The sequence below is a fragment of the Rhinoderma darwinii genome, chromosome 3, assembly GCF_050947455.1.
Source record: "Rhinoderma darwinii isolate aRhiDar2 chromosome 3, aRhiDar2.hap1, whole genome shotgun sequence".
NCBI lineage: Eukaryota > Metazoa > Chordata > Amphibia > Anura > Rhinodermatidae > Rhinoderma > Rhinoderma darwinii.
This window is the reverse complement of record NC_134689.1, coordinates 5135885-5158869: the sequence shown is the minus strand read 5'-3', so window position 1 is coordinate 5158869 and position 22985 is coordinate 5135885. Positions and strand designations below refer to the sequence as shown.

Genomic DNA, 22985 nt, shown 5'->3' with positions numbered 1-22985 from the left:
GCTTTGGAGGGGTTTCTCCTTCAGCGTGCCCTAGTCTAGTCGTCTCTATTCCTGGTGGGGGGCTAATGCTGTCACTGTAGCTTTTTGTTTTCTGTATAGTTGATGACGGATATAGGGCTTGCAGGTACCGAACCAGGGCCTTGTGGGTAGGATTTGTTAAGGATGTGTTATGTGTTATGTCAGGTAATGTATGCCATTGTACAGGCTGAGTCTTTACTTACTATATCTTGTAGAGTGTAGTATTTTTGTATAGATGTGAGGGGGTTAGGTGTTAGGTGGGGAGGGGGGAAAGGGGGGGAGGGGGGGTACAAATAATAAGAAAAAGCCGGGCCCGATCAAAGAGACATTGAAGGATGGACGATGGTGTCGGTCGGAGCTTAAAGGTACGGACTTTGGACTGGACATTGGTCTTGAATTGGGTATAATGTAGATATTATAGATATTATATATATATATGTATGTTCAGTATTGTTTTGTATATATTGTATATATTGGTTACTAATTGGTATTCATATTGCGGATTTGTGGTTAAGAAAAAGGGTGGAGGGAAAAAAAAAAAAAAAAAAAAAAAAAAAAAATTTAAAAATTACAAAAAAAAAAAAAAAAAAAAAATTCAAAATTATAAAAAAAAAAAAAAAAAGGGGGGGTTATTTGCCAATTAGGCACATCTTCTGTTTTCTCATGTAGGAATTTCTCATTTTCCTTGGTTAATATAATTTGATGGGCACGTGGACCGGTTAGGGTCAGTTTTTGGTTTTATTGTGGTTTAACAATTTTATTTATTTTTTAGACTGTTACTGATTTTGTTCCTTTTGAGGCGTCTGGATTGATTTGTGACTATAAGTTTTGTGTATTTGTATTTATACTGATGTGAGTGACGTGTGGATGATGAGAGTGATGTGTGGATGATGTGAGTTATAATACTACAGAAGACTGAGTGCTGGTAGGAATGTGATCTGGACCAGAGAGGAGGCGGCCGAGATTCATAATGTGTTTATAACTTGTTCATTTTGTGTTGGTTTTTGACCCGTGTATTGTATGTGCGGATTTATGGCATGTGTATGTTTGTTAACATTTATTAAAAAAGATGAGAAGTAGTACTGTGCAGTGTCCATATACACAGAATAATAGAGATACTGAGAATTACACCCAGTATACAGGACAGGAGAAGTGGTACTGTGCAGTGTGTATATATATATATATATATATATATATATATATACATACAGAATAATACAGATACTGAGAATTACCCCCAGTATACAGGACAGGAGAAGTGGTACTGTGCAGTGTGTGTATGTGTGTATATATATATATATATATATACACAGAATAATACAGATACTGAGAATTACCCCCAGTATACAGGACAGGAGGAGCGGGTGTGTGCTGTCTGGGTGTTGGAGGAAGCTCTTTCCGGGTGTCGGCTCTTTCCTCTCCAGGGAGAGAGTTTGCTGCTGGGGATGAGAGGAAGTTCTTCCCAGCCAAGTGCTTCTCAGCCTCCTGTTACCCGGTCTAGGCCGGCGGGTAGCGGGAGCGTTCAGCAACCGGCCGAAGTTGTGGGGGTGAGAAGATCTAGTCGGGGTCACAGCGATGTGGCCCCGATCCTGCCCCCGCCTGAAACCAGGACAGAAAGCCAGGAAAGCCGCAAGGTTCCTGGTGTTGCAGCCAGCAGGATCGCTCCTGGAGATGTGCAGCAGAGCATGCATGATGGTGTGGAGGCAGATTGGGGTGAACTACGTGCCACGGAGTCAACAACCACCTTTAGCTCCCGTGTTGCGGAGTGCCTCCGTGGGTATGAGGACGCCGGGAAGGCCATTCGGAAGCTCCAGGAGGAGCTGAAAGCAGCCCGGGTTCGGTCGCACGTCACTTCTGGAGCAAAGAGGTTGGTAGTAATGGCGACTATCAGGGGTCTCAAATCTGAGGTGGATGCCCTGAAAGAAAAGCGCAAGTTTATTTTGGAGAATAGTGGACCTTTCAAGGAGAAACTCCTTAATGATGATCGGTTCCGGGCAATGAAGGGTGTCTGTGACCCTGGAAAGCAGACGGATGATGAGGGTGAGGAGGAGGAAATGTGTCCGGGTGCGTCTGGTCAGCGGAGTACGTGCAGCGAGCTGCCTGCAGAGCAAGTGGCTTTACCCATGGACTCCAGCTCAGCTGGTGAGGGGGACACCTGTGACCAGGACATCAGCAGCAGCAATTCAGGTGGGAGGCTGATGGCGGAAATACGGCAGCTCCAGTCTCCGGTGAGCCTGCAGCATTTTTCTTTTGGCGCGGACTTGGGTCCAGAGGAGAATGTTAATGCCAAGCGCGCAGCAAAGCGCAAAGCCCGGCGGCGACTAAAATCCAGAAAGGCTGGAAAAATCGTGGAGGAGGTCAGTTTTAAGTTTGTTCCCCACCCAGTGCTACCCCAGCTGGCCGCAGGGTCAGCTCGCTGCACAAGCCCCGTGATCCAGCCTAGCCCGGGCCCTGAAGTGGGTCCGGTGCAGGAAAGCGGGGAGATTAATGATGGCGTGATAATGGAGGCTGATGTCCCTGCTTGTCGTAGTAGCGGTGGCGTTTTTGGTGGCGTTTTTAAGGCGTCAATAGCGCCAGATAATGTTGGTGGCCCAGCGTTGGGTGCAGAACAAAGCTCTGGTGCTCAGGTTTCCTCCTCAGTAATGGGGGGCGGCTCGACACCAGAGCTGGCAGCGAATATTCCAGTGTCCCTGGAACCCGTTGGTGCTACTGAGCGGCGGCAGCATGAAGGGGCTGCTGGGACTGACGGCACGGTTGAATGTCCCCCCAAGCTTGCGGTCATTGGGTCCGGTGGCGCAGTCACTAGTATTCCTTTGGTGGCTGCGTCACATGAATCCCCAGCCCGGGAGCCAGCTTTGCCAGGGGTGAGGGCGAGTCTGGGCATTGCTGGCTCTAAGAAGGAAGGATTGTCTCAAGTAAATAAATGTCACGCTAGTAAGGTTGAGGGGAAACCTGATGACACCGAGGCGATAACATCCGGCCCAGAAACACTTTTTACTGCTGGTCCAGAGGGTGAGGGTATGAATGGTGCCGGTACAAGTGCTGTTAATAATGGTGAGGGTATGAATGGTGCAGGTACGAGTGATATTGATAATGGTCCCTCTCCTGTGTCTGGGGCCGGGGTGAGTGGTGGGAATGTTACTGCCAGGGGTATGAGGTCTAGTGAGGCCGGTGCATCTGCCCCCCCAGGGGTGACTACTCGCAGTTATGCCAGTGTCACTGCTGGGGCCTCCTCCTCATCTTCAGGCTCTGGGGACGGTATTTTACAGCGGCGCCTCCTGGAGGCCCTTAAAAAGGGTGAGAGAACAATAATGGTAGAGGGCCGAGCGGTTGATCTGTCCTTCTGGATAGACAGGCATGGCCTGACTGCTTTCCGAGAAGAAAGGGAAGGGGAAACTGTGTGGACCCTTCCGACAGCTGGGCCTGGGGGGGCTCGTAGGAATGTTGTTCGTCTTCGCTGGAGAGGCAATGATACGTGCCCACCTAGGGCAAAAATAGTTGAGCTTCTGTTGAAGATGAATTTCAGGGCGATCGACATCTTTGCCCTGATACATCCCTATGGCACCCCAGTATTTGACATCAGCTTTGTTCGGCCGGAGGGCCTGGAGCTCTTTTGGTCAAATTATGAGCTGGTGAAGAATGAGCCCGGCTGGCGAGACTTCGCTGTACAAGCGTTGTCTCGTCAGAGCGAAATCAAGAAGGTGACCGTCCTAACTTGCAATGAGTGTCTTTCTTGTATGGACATTATGACCTGGCTCAGCAGGTACGGGGAGGTAACGGAGGTCCCCAAAAAAAACAGGGATGAATTTGGCATCTGGTCAGGGGCCTGGACCTTTATGGTTAAATTAAAGCGTTCAGGAAGTTCTGTCACCCACATCCCTTCCTCAGCCTTTTTAGGAAGGGACCGAATCCTGGCCTTTTACCAGGGGCAGCCGAAGCTCTGCCACAGGTGTGGTGACCCCACGCACTTCAGTGCCAACTGCAGAGTGCAGAAGTGTGCGTTGTGCGGGGGGATAGGTCACCTTGCCACATCCTGTGGGGATATTCGGTGTCACCTGTGTGGGGATCTAGGTCACCCATTCAGTCGCTGCCCTCGTTCCTTTGCCAACGCCATGGCGGGCCCAGCAGGAGAAAGCCGAGAGGTTGCTCCTGCCGTGGTTGGCACTGGTGGAGGTGAAGGGGCTGAGGGGCCAGGGAAGAAAGGCAAGTCACCCTCCAAGTTAAGGCGATTGGAGAACCGTCGAAGGAGTAGGGAGCTCGGGGAGCCCCAGGCAACTGGGGTAACCCTTGGCCCTGCTCCGGGGGCGAGTGTCATTGCTACTGAGGCCCTGGGGGAACAGGACTTGAATGAAGAGGTCAGGAGGTTGGAGAGGGAGGAGGAAGCCGCTTCTTCATGTTCCTCGCTATATGAAAGTATGGATGAGGACAGTAGACGGTGGCTAGATGAAAAGCGCAAGCAGGGTGCTAAAAAGAAAAAAAAGGGAGATAAGAAATCTTCTCCTCCCCTGGTCCAGGTGCCTAAGGAAAGCCCAACCGACTCACCTCTTGTTGTTCTCTCAAACCGCTTTCAAACCCTCAGGGACATCTCCTCTTCAGATGAGGAGTGTGGGGGTGAGGATGTGGCGAAGGTGACGAGGGGGTCTGTGGGGGGCGTCCAGCTTCTTGCCTCAGGGCATGCGGAACCCTCAGGGAGAAGCGCCGTCCCGGAGCCTGGAGGTGAGGTTGATAGTGGTGCTGGTGAGGAGGTGGAGGAGGGGAAGGATATGGACACATCAGCATCCCTCAAAAGGGCCCTCGGCTCTTCATCAGACAGTGATAAAAACCAGGGGAAGGGCAAGGGGAAGGGGAAAAAGGACATCTAATTCAATCACCCAGGATGGCGGCACCCACCCCGTTGACGCTGGCATCTATTAATGTCGCCAGCATTAAATCTGACAAGGCTAGATTTGCGGCCTTTGATTTTCTCGGCCGAATTGAGGCCGACATTTTATTTTTGCAAGAGACCAGGCTGACAGACTTGGCAGCCATACATAAAGCGAAAAAGGAGTGGAGGCGTGGACCATCTTATTGGTCTCTTGCGGCCGAGCCGGGTAGCGGGGTGGCGGTTCTTTTCACCGCATCGGTAGAATGCAGACGGGTTATTGAATTAGAAATGGGGAGGTGCCTGATCTTGGATGTCCTCATGAAGGGACAGGAGCTCAGGCTCATTAACATCTATGGTCCCCAAACCAGCTGGGACCGGAAAAGTCTCTTTATGAGGATCAAGCCCTATCTTTTTACGAGTCGGCAGGTGGTCTTTGGAGGGGACTTCAATGCTGCCACGAGGTCCCAAGATAGGGGAGGTTCCAGAGACAGGCTGACTTATGACTGTGTGGCCCTAAATAGGATAGCTAGTGAGGCTCGCCTGGTGGATGTCCACATCCGGCACACCCCAGGCCACGCGGGATTCACCTTTTATCGAGGTAGTTGTAGGTCTAGAATAGATAGGTTTTATTTAAAGGAGGATGCCATCTCTTCGGCAGTGTCCGTCGTTGAGGTGGAGTTCTCCGACCACTGTTTAATTTTATTTTCTCTGAATGTTGCAGAGACCCCCCGGATGGGAAGAGGCTTTTGGAGGCTCAATTCGTCTCTCTTGGAAGAAGCGGAGATAAGACGGTCCTTTGAGGATTTCTTTCAGAGCCAGGTACCATTACTGGATCTTTGTAGCAGTAAGTCGGAGTGGTGGGAGATGTTCAAAAAAAGGGTGGCGAGTTTCTTCCGCCAGCTCTCGAGCCTCAGGAGCCTGGACAGGTACCGCCTGTATCAGGGCCTGAGGAGGAAACTCGAGCATCTTGTCTCGACTGGAGGTGACCGTGAGGACATCTCCAGAGTGAAATCTTTGCTTAAGAGTTGCCAGTATGATAGACACGCATCTTTAGTTTTTGAGAGGGATTTTGGGAAGTACCGCTCGCCCGACCCCTACAAGAACTGCAAGATGTCAGTAAATAGTAAAGTGGTTTCAGGACTGATGGACAGTACAGGATCCCTGAAAAGGTCCAGATCAGGGATCTTGGAGGTCGTCAGATCCTTTTACTCGCACCTCTTGGGAAAGATGGATCTTGATCGGGATGCGATGTCGGCTTTCCTGGCTGAAACTGTCCCCGAACCAGGAGTAGACCCCTCTCTTGGTGTCTTGGCAGAGGCGATCAGGGAAGAGGAAGTGAGACTGGCGATTGAAGGGCTTGCCCTCAAGAAGTCGCCGGGTCCAGATGGCTTAACGTCTGAATTTTACAAGACCTTTAAGGAGATTTTAGTTCCCCTGTTGACTGAGGTGTTGAATGAGTGTCTTTCCTCGGGCACTTTGCCGAAGTCAATGAGGAGGTCGGCCCTGATCATCCTGTCAAAGGGTAAAGACCCATCGCACATTGAGAATTGGCGTCCCATAGCGCTACTCAATGTGGACAGAAAGGTTCTGGCAAGGGTGCTGTTTAATCGGCTGGTGAAATTTGCACCCCGGCTCCTTTCGGGGGCTCAGCATTGCTCTGTTCCAGGCCGCAGCACGTTTAGCGCTGTACTCGGTGTCCGAGAGGCAGTGGAGCAGAGTAGGGCGGGCTGTTGGAAGGGGTACTTGCTGTCCTTGGATCAGGCAAAAGCGTTTGATCGGGTTGATCACGAGTATCTCTGGTCGGTCCTTCTGAGGTATGGTCTGCCGGGGGGGTTTGTTGATTGGCTTAAGATCTTGTATGCAGGGGCAGAGAGTTTTCCGCTTGTGAATGGTTGGATTGGCCGCTCTTTTGAGGTTGGGTCTGGGGTTCGCCAGGGTTGCCCGCTGAGCCCGCTTTTATACGTGTTCGCGATTGACCCCTTCCTTAGGAGGGTAGATCGTGGACCGTTGGTGGGAGTCAGCATGGACTTGGCAGCCTCGGAAGCCACTCTGAGAGTGGTGGCGTATGCGGATGACGTCACCGTCTTTGTGTCCTCGAGAGGGGAGGCAGAGTGGGTGATGTCTGAAGTTGACCGCTACTCGGAGGCATCCGGGTCCATGATCAACCAGGATAAGTGTAAGAGTCTCTGGCTGGGAGGGGGAGATCCTACCTTTGATCTCTCGGACACTCTTCCAGGGCCTCAGGAGTTTGTAAAAATTCTCGGCATCGAATTTGGCCAGGGGGATTACCCCAAACAAAATTGGGACAGCAGGCTAAAGATCGCCGCTCAGAAGGTCGACCAGTGGAAGGGTTGGTCTTTGACCCTCAGAGAAAGGGTCAACTTGATCAAAACTTACCTGCTCCCTTTGTTAATCTATTTGGGCAGTGTCTGCATCTTGCCAGAACCTCTCTGGACTCGGGTCTACAGCTTGTTCTTCCAGATGTTATGGGGGAATAAGCTGAACCTAGTCAAGAGGGAGGTGACATACCGTACGAGGAGACTAGGGGGGTTGTGTATGGTCAACCCTGTGGTATTCCTGGTTAATACCTTTGTAAAGATCAACATGTCAAACCTCTGGCAAGAGAGGGCTCCTCCGTGGGTAGTCTCCTGCAGGGGGTGGTTTCGGCCTTTCTTCCAGGAATGGGAGACAGGAGGGCAAGTGAAGGACCTTCGCACGCCGCATGGGCATCTTCCGGCTTACGCTACCGTGGTTCTGAAAACAATTCGCCGGTGGGGTCTGGGGATGTGGGAGATCAGGACTCTGTCAAGGAGGCTCCTTGACAACAGGGTTCTGTTGACCCATTTCCAGAAGCCCCTGGCGCTCAGGGACTGCCCAAGTCGGGATCTGGAGGTTGGTTTGAGGGTTTTAAATTCTAGTAGGATCCCTTTAAAGTTTTGGGACTTGGCTTGGCGTTGCTTCCATGGGAAACTGTATGTGAGGGACAACTTGAAACACAGGAACCCTGAGGAAAGGGGTTGTCCCCGGGAGGAGTGTGGCGGCGTGCTGGAAAGCATGGAGCACTTCCTGCTTCATTGTCCCCTCAATACAGGGGTCTACAGCAGGGTGGGTGCCTCCATTGGTTGGCCTGGTCTGACCGGTCTCTCCTATGCGGAATGGGCCTATGGAACATTCAGACACCTGGGTGGTCGAGATCGGGGCACTTTATTCTTAGTCAGCTTAGCGGTCAGGTACGGCACGTGGAACGCACGGTGTTTTGTATCAACCAGACAAAAAACCCTCCCGGAGGAAGAGGTGGTGAGGAACATTCTCGGTGACCTGGGGAAGGTTCGTTCTTTGGAGTTCGAGAGACTGGGCACGAGTAGGGCCTCCATGCTTTGGAGGGGTTTCTCCTTCAGCGTGCCCTAGTCTAGTCGTCTCTATTCCTGGTGGGGGGCTAATGCTGTCACTGTAGCTTTTTGTTTTCTTTATAGTTGATGATGGATATAGGGCTTGCAGGTACCGAACCAGGGCCTTGTGGGTAGGATTTGTTAAGGATGTGTTATGTGTTATGTCAGGTAATGTATGCCATTGTACAGGCTGAGTCTTTACTTACTATATCTTGTAGAGTGTAGTATTTTTGTATAGATGTGAGGGGGTTAGATGTTAGGTGGGGAGGGGGGAAAGGGGGGGGAGGGGGGGTACAAATAATAAGAAAAAGCCGGGCCCGATCAAAGAGACATTGAAGGATGGACGATGGTGTCGGTCGGAGCTTAAAGGTACGGACTTTGGACTGGACATTGGTCTTGAATTGGGTATAATGTATATATATATATATATATATATGTATGTTCAGTATTGCTTTGTATATATTGTATATATTGGTTACTAATTGGTATTCATATTGTGGATTTGTGGTTAAGAAAAAGGGTGGAGGGAAAAAAAATAAATAAAAAAAAAATGTAAAAATGTAAAAAAAAAATAAAAATTAGAAAAAAAAAAAAAAAAAGGGGGGTTATTTGCCGATTAGGCTCATGTTGTGTTTTCTCATGTAAGAATTTCTCATTTTCTTTGGTTAATATATTTTGATGGGCACATGGACCGGTTAGGGTCAGTTTTTGGTTTTATTGTGGTTTAACAATTTTATTTATTTTTTAGACTGTTACTGATTTTGTTCCTTTTGAGGCGTCTGGATTGATTTGTGACTATGAGTTTTGTGTATTTGTATTTATACTGATGTGAGTGACGTGTGGATGATGAGTGATGTGTGGATGATGAGAGTTATAATACAGAAGACTGAGTGCTGGTAGGAATGTGATCTGGACCAGAGAGGAGGCGGCCGAGATTGATAATGTGTTTATAACTTGTTCATTTTGTGTTGGTTTTTGACCCGTGTATTGTATGTGCGGATTTATGGCATGTGTATGTTTGTTAACATTTATTAAAAAGATGAGAAGTGGTACTGTGCAGTGTCCATATATACAGAATAATACAGATACTGAGAATTACACCCAGTATACAGGACAGGAGAAGTGGTACTGTGCAGTGTCCATATATACAGAATAATACAGATACTGAGAATTACACCCAGTATACAGGACAGGAGAAGCGGTACTGTGCAGTGTATATATATATATACAGAATAATACAGATACTGAGAATTACACCCAGTATACAGGACAGGAGAAGTGGTGCTGTGCAGTGTCCATATATACAGAATAATACAGATACTGAGAATTACACCCAGTATACAGGACAGGAGAAGTGGTACTGTGCAGTGTCCATATATACAGAATAATACAGATACTGAGAATTACACCCAGTATACAGGACAAGAGAAGTGGTACTGTGCAGTGTATATATATACAGAATAATACAGATACTGAGAATTACACCCAGTATACAGGACAGGAGAAGTGGTACTGTGCAGTGTATATATATATATATATATATATATATATATATATATATATATATATATATATATACACAGAATAATACAGATACTGAGAATTACACCCAGTATACAGGACAGGAGAAGTGGTACTGTGCAGTGTCCATATATACAGTATAATACAGATACTGAAAATTACACCCAGTATACAGGAGAAGTGGTACTGTGCAGTGTCCATATATACAGAATAATACAGATACTGAGAATTACACCCAGTATACAGGACAGGAGAAGTGGTACTGTGCAGTGTCCATATATACAGAATAATACAGATACTGAGAATTACACCCAGTATACAGGACAGGAGAAGTGGTACTGTGCAGTGTATATATACAGAATAATACAGATACTGAGAATTACACCCAGTATACAGGACAGGAGAAGTGGTGCTGTGCAGTGTGTATATATACACAGAATAATACAGATACTGAGAATTACACCCAGTATACAGGACAGGAGAAGTAGTACTGTGCAGTGTCCATATATACAGAATAATACAGATACTGAGAATTACACCCAGTATACAGGACAGGAGAAGTGGTGCTGTGCAGTGTGTATATATACACAGAATAATACAGATACTGAGAATTACACCCAGTATACAGGACAGGAGAAGTGGTACTGTGCAGTGTATATATACAGAATAATACAGATACTGAGAATTACACCCAGTATACAGGACAGGAGAAGTGGTACTGTGCAGTGTGTATATACAGAATAATACAGATACTGAGAATTACACCCAGTATACAGGACAGGAGAAGTGGTACTGTGCAGTGTCCATATATACAGTATTATGAGGAGTTACTGGTCTGTCTCTAGCAGGGGACACACATCCATATATAACCTTTACATGACACAGCGGAGATGAGCTTTGCTTCTGACGTTGTATGACTCTTCCCTATTCCCCCCCCCCCCCCCCCTCTCATCCACACTTTAGTGTTTTTACCTTCCGCCTCATTTCCCTGTCAGCAAATCCGTCTCATCCTGATCTGCCCCCGGGCACAAGAAATGCAAGGACTTCAGAATTACTGTTTAAATACCCCTCCTCTATCCCGACCCTCCAGCCTGGTATCCTGAGGCTCAAAGATGTAACACTAATGCAGTCTGCCAACTGCTCTACTGTGTACAGGATGCCAAGCTGAGGTCTGCACGGCACAAAGGGCAAAATTCAGTCACTGCATTATAAAGAGCAACTCCAATCACAATTGCTGCAGTGAACTTGGAGATGACGCTTTATAAAACAAGTCTAACATCTTCCTGTTACTCTGAGTATGAGCTGCCAAAGTACGATATTACCGTGAATCTGAGTATGTTTCATTCAAGAATATAACCACTATAATAATGCGCCCTATATACAGGAATATAACCACTATAATACTGCTCCTATATACAAGAATATAACTACTATAATACTGCCCCTATATACAAGAATATAACTACTATAATACTGCTCCTATATACAAGAATATAACTACTATAATACTGCCCCTATATACAAGAATATAACTACTATAATACTGCCCCTATATACAAGAATATAACTACTATAATACTGCTCCTATATACAAGAATATAACTACTATAATACTGCCCCCTATATACAAGAATATAACTACTATAATACTGCCCCCTATATACAAGAATATAACTACTATAATACTGCCCCCTATATACAAGAATATAACTACTAGAATACTGCCCCTATATACAATAATATAACTACTATAATACTGCCTCCTATATACAAGAATATAACTACTATAATACTGCTCCTATATACAAGAATATAACTACTATAATACTGCTCCTATATACAAGAATATAACTACTAGAATACTGCTCCCTATATACAAGAATATAACTACTATAATACTGCCCCCTATATACAAGAATATAACTACTATAATACTGCTCCTATATACAAGAATATAACTACTATAAGGGCATGGCCACACGTGGCGGATTTCCTCCGCAAGTGTCCGCATCAAAGCCGCACATAATCCGCATTGCGGATTACGGTGCGGATTTTGCCAAAGTGCTGCGGATTGCGTTGCGGATTTAGTTGCGGATTTCCCAAACAAGTCTTCCCAATTAGGCACTGACCTCATTTGTGAGGTCATTTCCTTTGAGCACGTGCTGGACACACCCATGGCATGTATAAGTGTGGCCAGAAGGAGAAGTGAATCTGCCTGGCGAAGTCTACTAGTCCGAAGTGTTGGCCAATGGCTTAACTTCAGGAGCGACCACTTCAATTCCGGCTGCAAAATTTGATTAGGGGGCTGCGCACCATAGTGAGCATTGTCCTTCGTTGGCAATGGCAACGTGTAAGTAATATTTTGTCACCTACACACGTCCAAGGCCAAAGTATATGTTTTTGTCTGCTAATGAGATAGTAACATGTTTCTGGGATTTCCCTCTCCTTTTGTTCACGCAGGCTCAATAAAGAGGCCGTGTCCGACTGTGGGTTGACCCTTTGGTTGGTGTAAGAGCAACCAAAGGTAATTTTGCACTTATCTTTCGCGAACTAAGAAGGTATATCTTTGGGAGAGAATCTTTCATTGTCACTGCCCCTGAGGTTCTGTTGGGTAGGGCAGTCGTGGTGTACCAGTTCGAGATATGTTCTCTTATTTTTTCGTGACTTCTGAAGGGGCCGTGCCTTTGCAATACTCCTGTGTTGGTGGTGTGCAGCCTACCCAGCAGTAATCCGTCTCATGTCCAAACAGTAGGCTATTCTGTCAATGATACTCCTATGGATTGCTAAATTGTCTGTTGGATGTGCTTCCCTTGGCCAAAAAAAACACGATTATTCTGATTGGCCCTAAGTGTGTGTATTTGCGAAAACACATGTCTGAAAAGTGAGTCGGATGTTCCCATTATGCCCTTCCCCATTTTGGCGCCCACACATAAAAAAAGACAAAGACACAAGGCAGAGTCATAAATTTAACGTAACTTTTATGCCGCGTCGACACATCTCAACTAGACGCCCTGAGAACATTCAGTGAAGAACTTGGTCCATAAATGCGAACACTGGTCCAATCGCGAACAAGCCAAAAGAAAAACCTAATGCAAGGTCTGGTAGCGCGGGGGGCTCAATTGGGGATACGAGGACGGGGCAGAGGAGGAGGTCGAGATAGAAGGCATGTATGCCGCAGAGGTGGGAGGATGAAAGAGGTGGGAGAGCGGAAGAGTATGGGGTGGGCAAAGGGTTTGGGACATTGGGGTAGGGCCGGTAGGAGGAACCTGAGGGTTGTCCATGTGACCAGGGCGAAAAATTCGTTTCGCCCTGCAGTGAGGGTGCAGAGGCAGGAGGTGGGGCGTGCGGCACAGCGGCAGAGGGGTCAGCCCTACGGCCAGTTAAGGTGCGCAGATGGAAAATAATATCTGCCACATCAGGTAGGGGCTGGGGGGCCTCAAAAATATCAGCCAGCGCAAACACACAAGTCATATATGCTGCCCGGCGACTGGATTCCATCCCGCGACAGCGGCCACCGACGGAATACCCGAAATGATGGTATTCATCCTCCGCCTCCACCCTCCGAATCATGCTGAGAGCTTTCCCACGACCGTGTCGCTTGTTTCCTCTGGGGCCACACGCTTTCGGCCACCCACTCGTTGCCGACGACGGGACGTTTCTGCCGGGGGGCTGGAGAGGTGTGGGCAGGAGGAACAGCTGGGGCCGGGGTTGCCTCGTCGGGGACATCATCCTCAGTCACATTGGCAGACGAGGCTCCCACGGGCTGCTCCTGCACCTGGTCACGGGCACTCACTCGCGGCGTCCGTGGTGGAATATTGCCGTGAGTTCTGCAAGTAAAAAAAAAGTCACTGAGTTTGGTGATTGAGAAGACATTTCGCGGACTGTTTGTCAGTCGCTAATCTCGTATACATAGCCTTTTGCCATTCTACACACACACACACACACACACACGAACTGACACCAAGCTTGGGGGGGGGGGGGAACTAAAAAGGCTTTCTCTTCATGAAGAGAATGAGTTACATAAGCAACGCAGAGTGATATCTGATAATGTGTAAGGTTAAGGGACATTTTCGTGACGACACTAGCCAAAGCTAAGCAAACATGTCCACTGTAATCGTCAAATAAGGGAAATTGAAATCCGTTCAATTGGAATCACGTGGTTCATGGGCTCCCTTTTAACCCAGGTGTGTGTGCGAATAGAGACTCACCTTCGTAGCTCCCTGCACGGAATCAGGAAAGCCAGTTCCTCGTAGTGGGCTATCGCTGCGCACCGTGACGGAGAGGAGCCACTTGCTGGTGTTTTGGACACCTGCTTCCGGAATCGGTTGCGGACTGTCCGCCACCTGTTGCGCACATCATTTTCAGTAAAAGGAAGGATGTTTTTAAAATGAGGGCATAGGGGATGAAGTCAGGTGTATTCAGATCAATCACTTCTTATGGCCTGTCCTGAGGAGATATCATCACCGCAACACACCTGAAATCCGCACCACACATAACATCTGCGGACTTCATTGCGGAATTTCGATTCTCCATTGAAGTCAATGGAGAAATTCCGCCATGAGTCCGCAACCAGTCCGCCACTGGTCCGCAACAGACAGAGCATGCTGCGGACACCAAATTCTGCTCCGCAGCCTATGCTCCGCAGCGGAATTTTACGCATCGTCTAGACGAACACTTCTAAATAGAAGTGGAAGTCAATGGAGAAACGACTCCGCTGCGGATTAACGCTGCGGAGTGTCCGCAGCGGAATTCTAGTGAAATTCCGCCACGTGTGAACCCAGCCTTATACTGTCCCTATATACAAGAATATAACTACTATAATACTGCCCCTATATACAAGAATATAACTACTATAATACTGCCCCTTATATACAAGAATATAACTACTATAATACTGCCCCTATATACAAGAATATAACTACTATAATACTGCTCCTATATACAAGAATATAACTACTATAATACTGCTCCTATATACAAGAATATAACTACTATAATACTGCTCCCTATATACAAGAATATAACTACTATACTACTGCCCCCTATATACAAGAATATAACTACTATAATACTGCTCCTATATACAGGAATATAACTACTATAATACTGCCCATTATATACAAGAATATAACTACTATAATACTGCCCCCTATATACAAGAATATAACTGCTATAATACTACCCCTATATACAGGAATATAACTACTATAATACTGCCCCCTATATACAGGAATATAACTACTATAATACTGCCTCTATATACAAGAATATAACTACTATAATACTGCCCCCTATATACAGGAATATAACTACTATAATACTGCCCCCTATATACAAGAATATAACTACTATAATACTGCCCCTATATACAAGAATATAACTACTATAATACTGCCCCCTATATACAGGAATATAACTACTATAATACTGCTCCTATATACAAGAATATAACTACTATAATACTGCTCCCTATATACAAGAATATAACTACTATACTACTGCCCCCTATATACAAGAATATAACTACTATAATACTGCTCCTATATACAGGAATATAACTACTATAATACTGCCCATTATATACAAGAATATAACTACTATAATACTGCCCCCTATATACAGGAATATAACTACTATAATACTGCCCCCTATATACAAGAATATAACTGCTATAATACTACCCCTATATACAGGAATATAACTACTATAATACTGCCCCCTATATACAGGAATATAACTACTATAATACTGCCTCTATATACAAGAATATAACTACTATAATACTGCCCCCTATATACAGGAATATAACTACTATAATACTGCCCCCTATATACAGGAATATAACTACTATAATACTGCCCCCTATATACAGGAATATAACTACTATAATACTGCCTCTATATACAAGAATATAACTACTATAATACTGACCCTGTATACAAGAATATAACTACTATAATACGTCTCCTATATACAAGAATATAACTACTATAATACTGCCCCCTATATACAAGAATATAACTACTATAATACTGCCCCCTATATACAAGAATATAACTACTATAATACTGCCTCCTATATACAAGACTATAACTACTATAATACTGCCCCCTATATACAAGAATATAACTACTATAATACTGCCCCTATATACAAGAATATAACTACTATAATACTGCTCCTATATAGAAGAATATAACTACTATAATACTGCCCCTATATACAAGAATATAACTACTATAATACTGCCCCCTATATACAGGAATATAACTACTATAATACTGCCCCCTATATACAAGAATATAACTACTATAATACTGCCCCTATATACAAGAATATAACTACTATAATACTGCCCCCTATATACAGGAATATAACTACTATAATACTGCTCCTATATACAAGAATATAACTACTATAATACTGCTCCCTATATACAAGAATATAACTACTATACTACTGCCCCCTATATACAAGAATATAACTACTATAATACTGCTCCTATATACAGGAATATAACTACTATAATACTGCCCATTATATACAAGAATATAACTACTATAATACTGCCCCCTATATACAGGAATATAACTACTATAATACTGCCCCCTATATACAAGAATATAACTGCTATAATACTACCCCTATATACAGGAATATAACTACTATAATACTGCCCCCTATATACAGGAATATAACTACTATAATACTGCCTCTATATACAAGAATATAACTACTATAATACTGCCCCCTATATACAGGAATATAACTACTATAATACTGCCCCCTATATACAGGAATATAACTACTATAATACTGCCCCCTATATACAGGAATATAACTACTATAATACTGCCTCTATATACAAGAATATAACTACTATAATACTGACCCTGTATACAAGAATATAACTACTATAATACGTCTCCTATATACAAGAATATAACTACTATAATACTGCCCCCTATATACAAGAATATAACTACTATAATACTGCCCCCTATATACAAGAATATAACTACTATAATACTGCCTCCTATATACAAGACTATAACTACTATAATACTGCCCCCTATATACAAGAATATAACTACTATAATACTGCCCCTATATACAAGAATATAACTACTATAATACTGCTCCTATATAGAAGAATATAACTACTATAATACTGCCCCTATATACAAGAATATAACTACTATAATACTGCTCCTATATACAAGAATATAACTACTATAATACTGCCCCTATATACAAGAATATAACGGCTATAATACTGCCCCCTATATAGAAGAATATAACTACTATAATACTGCCCCCTATATACAAGAATATAACTACTATAATACTGCCCCTATATACAAGAATATAACTACTATAATACTGCTCCTATATAGAAGAATATAACTACTATAATACTGCCCCTATATACAAGAATATAACTACTATAATACTGCTCCTATATACAAGAATATAACTACTATAATACTGCCCCTATATACAAGACTATAACTACTATAATACTGCTCCTATATACAAGAATATAACTACTATAATACTGCCCCTATATACAAGAATATAACGGCTATAATACTGCCCCCTATATACAAGAATATAACTACTATAATACTGCCCCTATATACAAGAATATAACTACTATAATACTGCTCCTATATACAAGAATATAACTACTATAAAACTGCCCCTATATACAAGAATATAACTACTATAATACTGCCCCCTACATACAAGAATATAACTACTATAATACTGCCCCTATATACAAGAATATAACTACTATAATACTGCCCCCTATATACAAGAATATAACTACTATAATACTGCCCCCTATATACAAGAATATAACTACTATAATACTGCCCCTATATACAAGAATATAACTACTATAATACTGCCCCCTATATACAAGAATATAACTACTATAATACTGCTCCTATATACAAGAATATAACTACTATAATACTGCTCCTATATACAAGAATATAACTACTATAATACTGCTCCTATATACAAGAATATAACTACTATAATACTGCCCCTATATACAAGAATATAGCTACTATAAAACAGCCCCTATATACAAGAATATAACTACTATAATACTGCTCCTATATACAAGAATATAACTACTATAATACTGCCCTATATACAAGAATATAACTGCTATAATACTGCCCCCTATATTCAAGAATATAACTACTATAATACTGCCCCTATATACAAGAATATAACTACTATAATACTGCTCCTATATACAAGAATATAACTACTATAATACTGCCCCCTATATACAAGAATATAACTACTATAATACTGCCCCTATATACAAGAATATAACTACTATAATACTGCTCCTATATACAAGAATATAACTACTATAATACTGCCCCTATATACAAGAATATAACTACTATAATACTGCTCCTATATACAAGAATATAACTACTATAATACTGCCCCTATATACAAGACTATAACTACTATAATACTGCTCCTATATACAAGAATATAACTACTATAATACTGCCCCTATATACAAAAATATAACGGCTATAATACTGCCCCCTATATACAAGAATATAACTACTATAATACTGCCCCTATATACAAGAATATAACTACTATAATACTGCCCCTATATACAAGAATATAACTACTATAATACTGCCCCTATATACAAGAATATAACTACTATAATACTGCCCCCTATATACAAGAATATAACTACTATAATACTGCCCCTATATACAAGAATATAACTACTATAATACTGCCCCCTATATACAAGAATATAACTACTATAATACTGCCCCCTATATACAAGAATATAACTACTATAATACTGCCCCCTATATACAAGAATATAACTACTATAATACTGCCCCTATATACAAGAATATAACTACTATAATACTGCCCCCTATATACAAGAATATAACTACTATAATACTGCCTCCTATATACAAGAATATGACTACTATAATACTTCTCCTATATACAAGAATATAACTACTATAATACTGCTCCTATATACAAGAATATAACTACTATAATACTGCTCCTATATACAAGAATATAACTACTATAATACTGCTCCTATATACAAGAATATAACTACTATAATACTGCCCCTATATACAAGAATATAGCTACTATAAAACAGCCCCTATATACAAGAATATAACTACTATAATACTGCTCCTATATACAAGAATATAACTACTATAATACTGCCCTATATACAAGAATATAACTGCTATAATACTGCCCCCTATATTCAAGAATATAACTACTATAATACTGCCCCTATATACAAGAATATAACTACTATAATACTGCTCCTATATACAAGAATATAACTACTATAATACTGCCCCTATATACAAGAATATAACTACTATAATACTGCTCCCTATATACAAGAATATAACTACTATAATACTGCCCTTATATATAAGAATATAACTACTATAATACTGCCCCCTATATACAAGAATATAACTACTATAATACTGCCCCTATATACAAGAATATAACTACTATAATACTGCCCCTATATACAAGAATATAACTACTATAATACTGCCCCCTATATACAAGAATATAACTACTATAATACTGCTCCCTATGTACAAGAATATAACTACTATAATACTGCCCCTATATACAAGAATATAACTACTATAATACTGCTCCTATATACAAGAATATAACTACTATAATACTGCCCCTATATACAAGAATATAACTACTATAATACTGCCCCTATATACAAGAATATAACTACTATAATACTGCCCCCTATATACAAGAATATAACTGCTATAATACTGCCCCCTATATACAAGAATATAACTACTATAATACTGCCCCTATATACAAGAATATAACTACTATAATACTGCTCCTATATATAAGAATATAACTACTATAATACTGCCCCTATATACAAGAATATAACTACTATAATACTGCTCCCTATATACAAGAATATAACTACTATAATACTGCCCCTATATATAAGAATATAACTACTATAATACTGCCCCCTATATACAAGAATATAACTACTATAATACTGCCCTATATACAAGAATATAACTACTATAATACTGCCCCTATATACAAGAATATAACTACTATAATACTGCCCCCTATATACAAGAATATAACTACTATAATACTGCCTCCTATATACAAGAATATAACTACTATAATACTGCTCCTATATACAAGAATATAACTACTATAATACTGCTCCTATATACAAGAATATAACTACTATAAAACAGCCCCTATATACAAGAATATATCTACTATAATACTGCTCCCTATATACAAGAATATAACTACTATAATACTGCTCCTATATACAAGAATATAACTACTATAATACTGCTCCTATATACAAGAATATAACTACTATAATACTGCCCCAATATATAAGAATATAACTACTATAATACTGCCCCTATATACAAGAATATAACTACTATAATACTGCCCCTATATACAAGAATATAACTACTATAATACTGCCCCCTATATACAAGAATATAACTACTATAATACTGCTCCCTATGTACAAGAATATAACTACTATAATACTGCCCCTATATACAAGAATATAACTACTATAATACTGCTCCTATATACAAGAATATAACTACTATAATACTGCCCCTATATACAAGAATATAACTATTATAATACTGCCCCTATATACAAGAATATAACTACTATAATACTGCCCCCTATATACAAGAATATAACTGCTATAATACTGCCCCCTATATACAAGAATATAACTACTATAATACTGCCCCTATATACAAGAATATAACTACTATAATACTGCTCCTATATATAAGAATATAACTACTATAATTCTGCCCCTATATACAAGAATATAACTACTATAATACTGCTCCCTGTATACAAGAATATAACTGCTATAATACTGCCCCTATATATAAGAATATAACTACTATAATACTGCCCCCTATATACAAGAATATAACTACTATAATACTGCCCCTATATACAAGAATATAACTACTATAATACTGCCCCTATATACAAGAATATAACTACTATAATACTGCCCCCTATATACAAGAATATAACTACTATAATACTGCTCCCTATATACAAGAATATAACTACTATAATACTGCTCCTATATACAAGAATATAACTACTATAATACTGCCCCTATATACAAGAATATAACTTCTATAATACTGCCTCCTATATACAAGAATATAACTACTATAATACTGCTCCTATATACAAGAATATAACTACTATAATACTGCTCCTATATACAAGAATATAACTACTATAATACTGCCTCCTATATACAAGAATATAACTACTATAATACTGCTCCTATATACAAGAATATAACTACTATAATACTGCTCCTATATACAAGAATATAACTACTATAAAACAGCCCCTATATACAAGAATATATCTACTATAATACTGCTCCCTATATACAAGAATATAACTACTATAATACTGCTCCTATATACAAGAATATAACTACTATAATACTGCTCCTATATACAAGAATATAACTACTATAATACTGCCTCCTATATACAAGAATATAACTACTATAATACTGCTCCTATATACAAGAATATAACTACTATAATACTGCCCCTATATACAAGAATATAACTACTATAATACTGCTCCTATATACAAGAATATAACTACTATAATACTGCCCCTATATACAAGAATATAACTACTATACTATATTGCAACGAATCTGCAGCAACGTTTTCAGCTGGAAAATTCTGCCACGTCTACACATGCCCTAATGCTGCCATTTATGGAAAAAAAACAACCCCTTTCCATATGTCCTATGGTGGCGAGATACTATATAGAGCATGTTGTAAAAGCTGCAAGTAGGATCACCATTCTTGCTCTGATTTGGATTTTCACCCTACTTTCCCAGATTCCTGAATGACAGATCTGCTGCGATGTGTGGCATATTTTCTGTTCAGGGCTCTGGGAGACGTTAATGATAACTCCTGAGCTGTAACAGCGGCCATATTGGTTGTCACCCAGATTTCCCAGAAACAGATATGACTAAGAAGCGTCTTGGTAGGACTTATGTAGAACGTAGGTGACTTTTCGATTCCAGTGGGTGATGCCCTTTAGTTGGCGCTGTATATAGATGCCCTCTTTACATCTTAGGTACCCATTATTGTTACTCTTCTCTTCCTATAAGCTTTGCCGTGCCCTATATATACATCCTTCCCCCTCCGCGCCTCATCTCCTCTGGTGTTGACTGATACCGCACGTAATTTCAGCTGAATGGATGTTTCGACCAGGAGGTTAATACTCTCAGCTCGGAGTATTAATGATGACACATTGCCCATCCTCCGCCGGGCACGATGCCACCCCAAGTCTCCTTGTGTGATCGTTCTGGCTGATTCACGTTCGACCCGTTTGACCTCCATGTGAGGCTGAAGGCTACGAGCCGCTGCCCTTATTAACTTTATGGTCCGAGTCCACTTTATTCAAAGTCTCGAAGAATCGGCAGCTCGTGTGCGCCCGCGTATTATGAGATTCCAGATGGCATTTATATTAATAGATATAAAATATTCAGGCTCGCCGCCCTGCGCGGAGGGCACAGAACATATTTAATCAGCTTATCCAAGTCACTGGCTTTTCTAAAAATATTCAATCACCTTAACACTTCCACAGCCAAAGGGTTATAAACTAAGACCGCTGAATGCGGCCAGTGACGTCCGATCCAACGCGGCGTTGGAAAATAAACGTGTTCAAAGCCATTCAGGAGCCTGGAAAAGCTGGGTGAAACGTGTAAAACTGCGCAAAAGGCCATATTGGTTGTCACTTAGCTTAGATTGACCAGAATGTGGGATTTTTTGATAATAACTATGATATCATTACAGTTTTCACAAGATTTTCACCCAGCTTTTCCAGATTCCTGAATGGAAAACATGGCTAATTATGCTTATTAAGTATATCCCCCCACTCCTGTATTGTAACATAACTGGACAGTAAGAAATAAAGCTGAGTGACAACCCCTGTTAGTGTGGCAATGGCAGCCATACAGTTTGTCACCCAGCTTTCCCAGAAACAGAAAAAAACTCTGAATAAATAACTTGAAATAAGAAGACGTCACT

The 22985-nt window shown here is 41.8% G+C and overlaps 1 protein-coding gene across 6 annotated transcripts in view; it reads left to right on the top strand.

Annotated features, from left to right (window-relative positions):
* IQSEC3 (IQ motif and Sec7 domain ArfGEF 3) overlaps positions 1-22985 on the top strand; it is a 110353-nt gene that overhangs the window by 51129 nt on the left and 36239 nt on the right. The gene's annotated exons all lie outside the window — the stretch shown is intronic.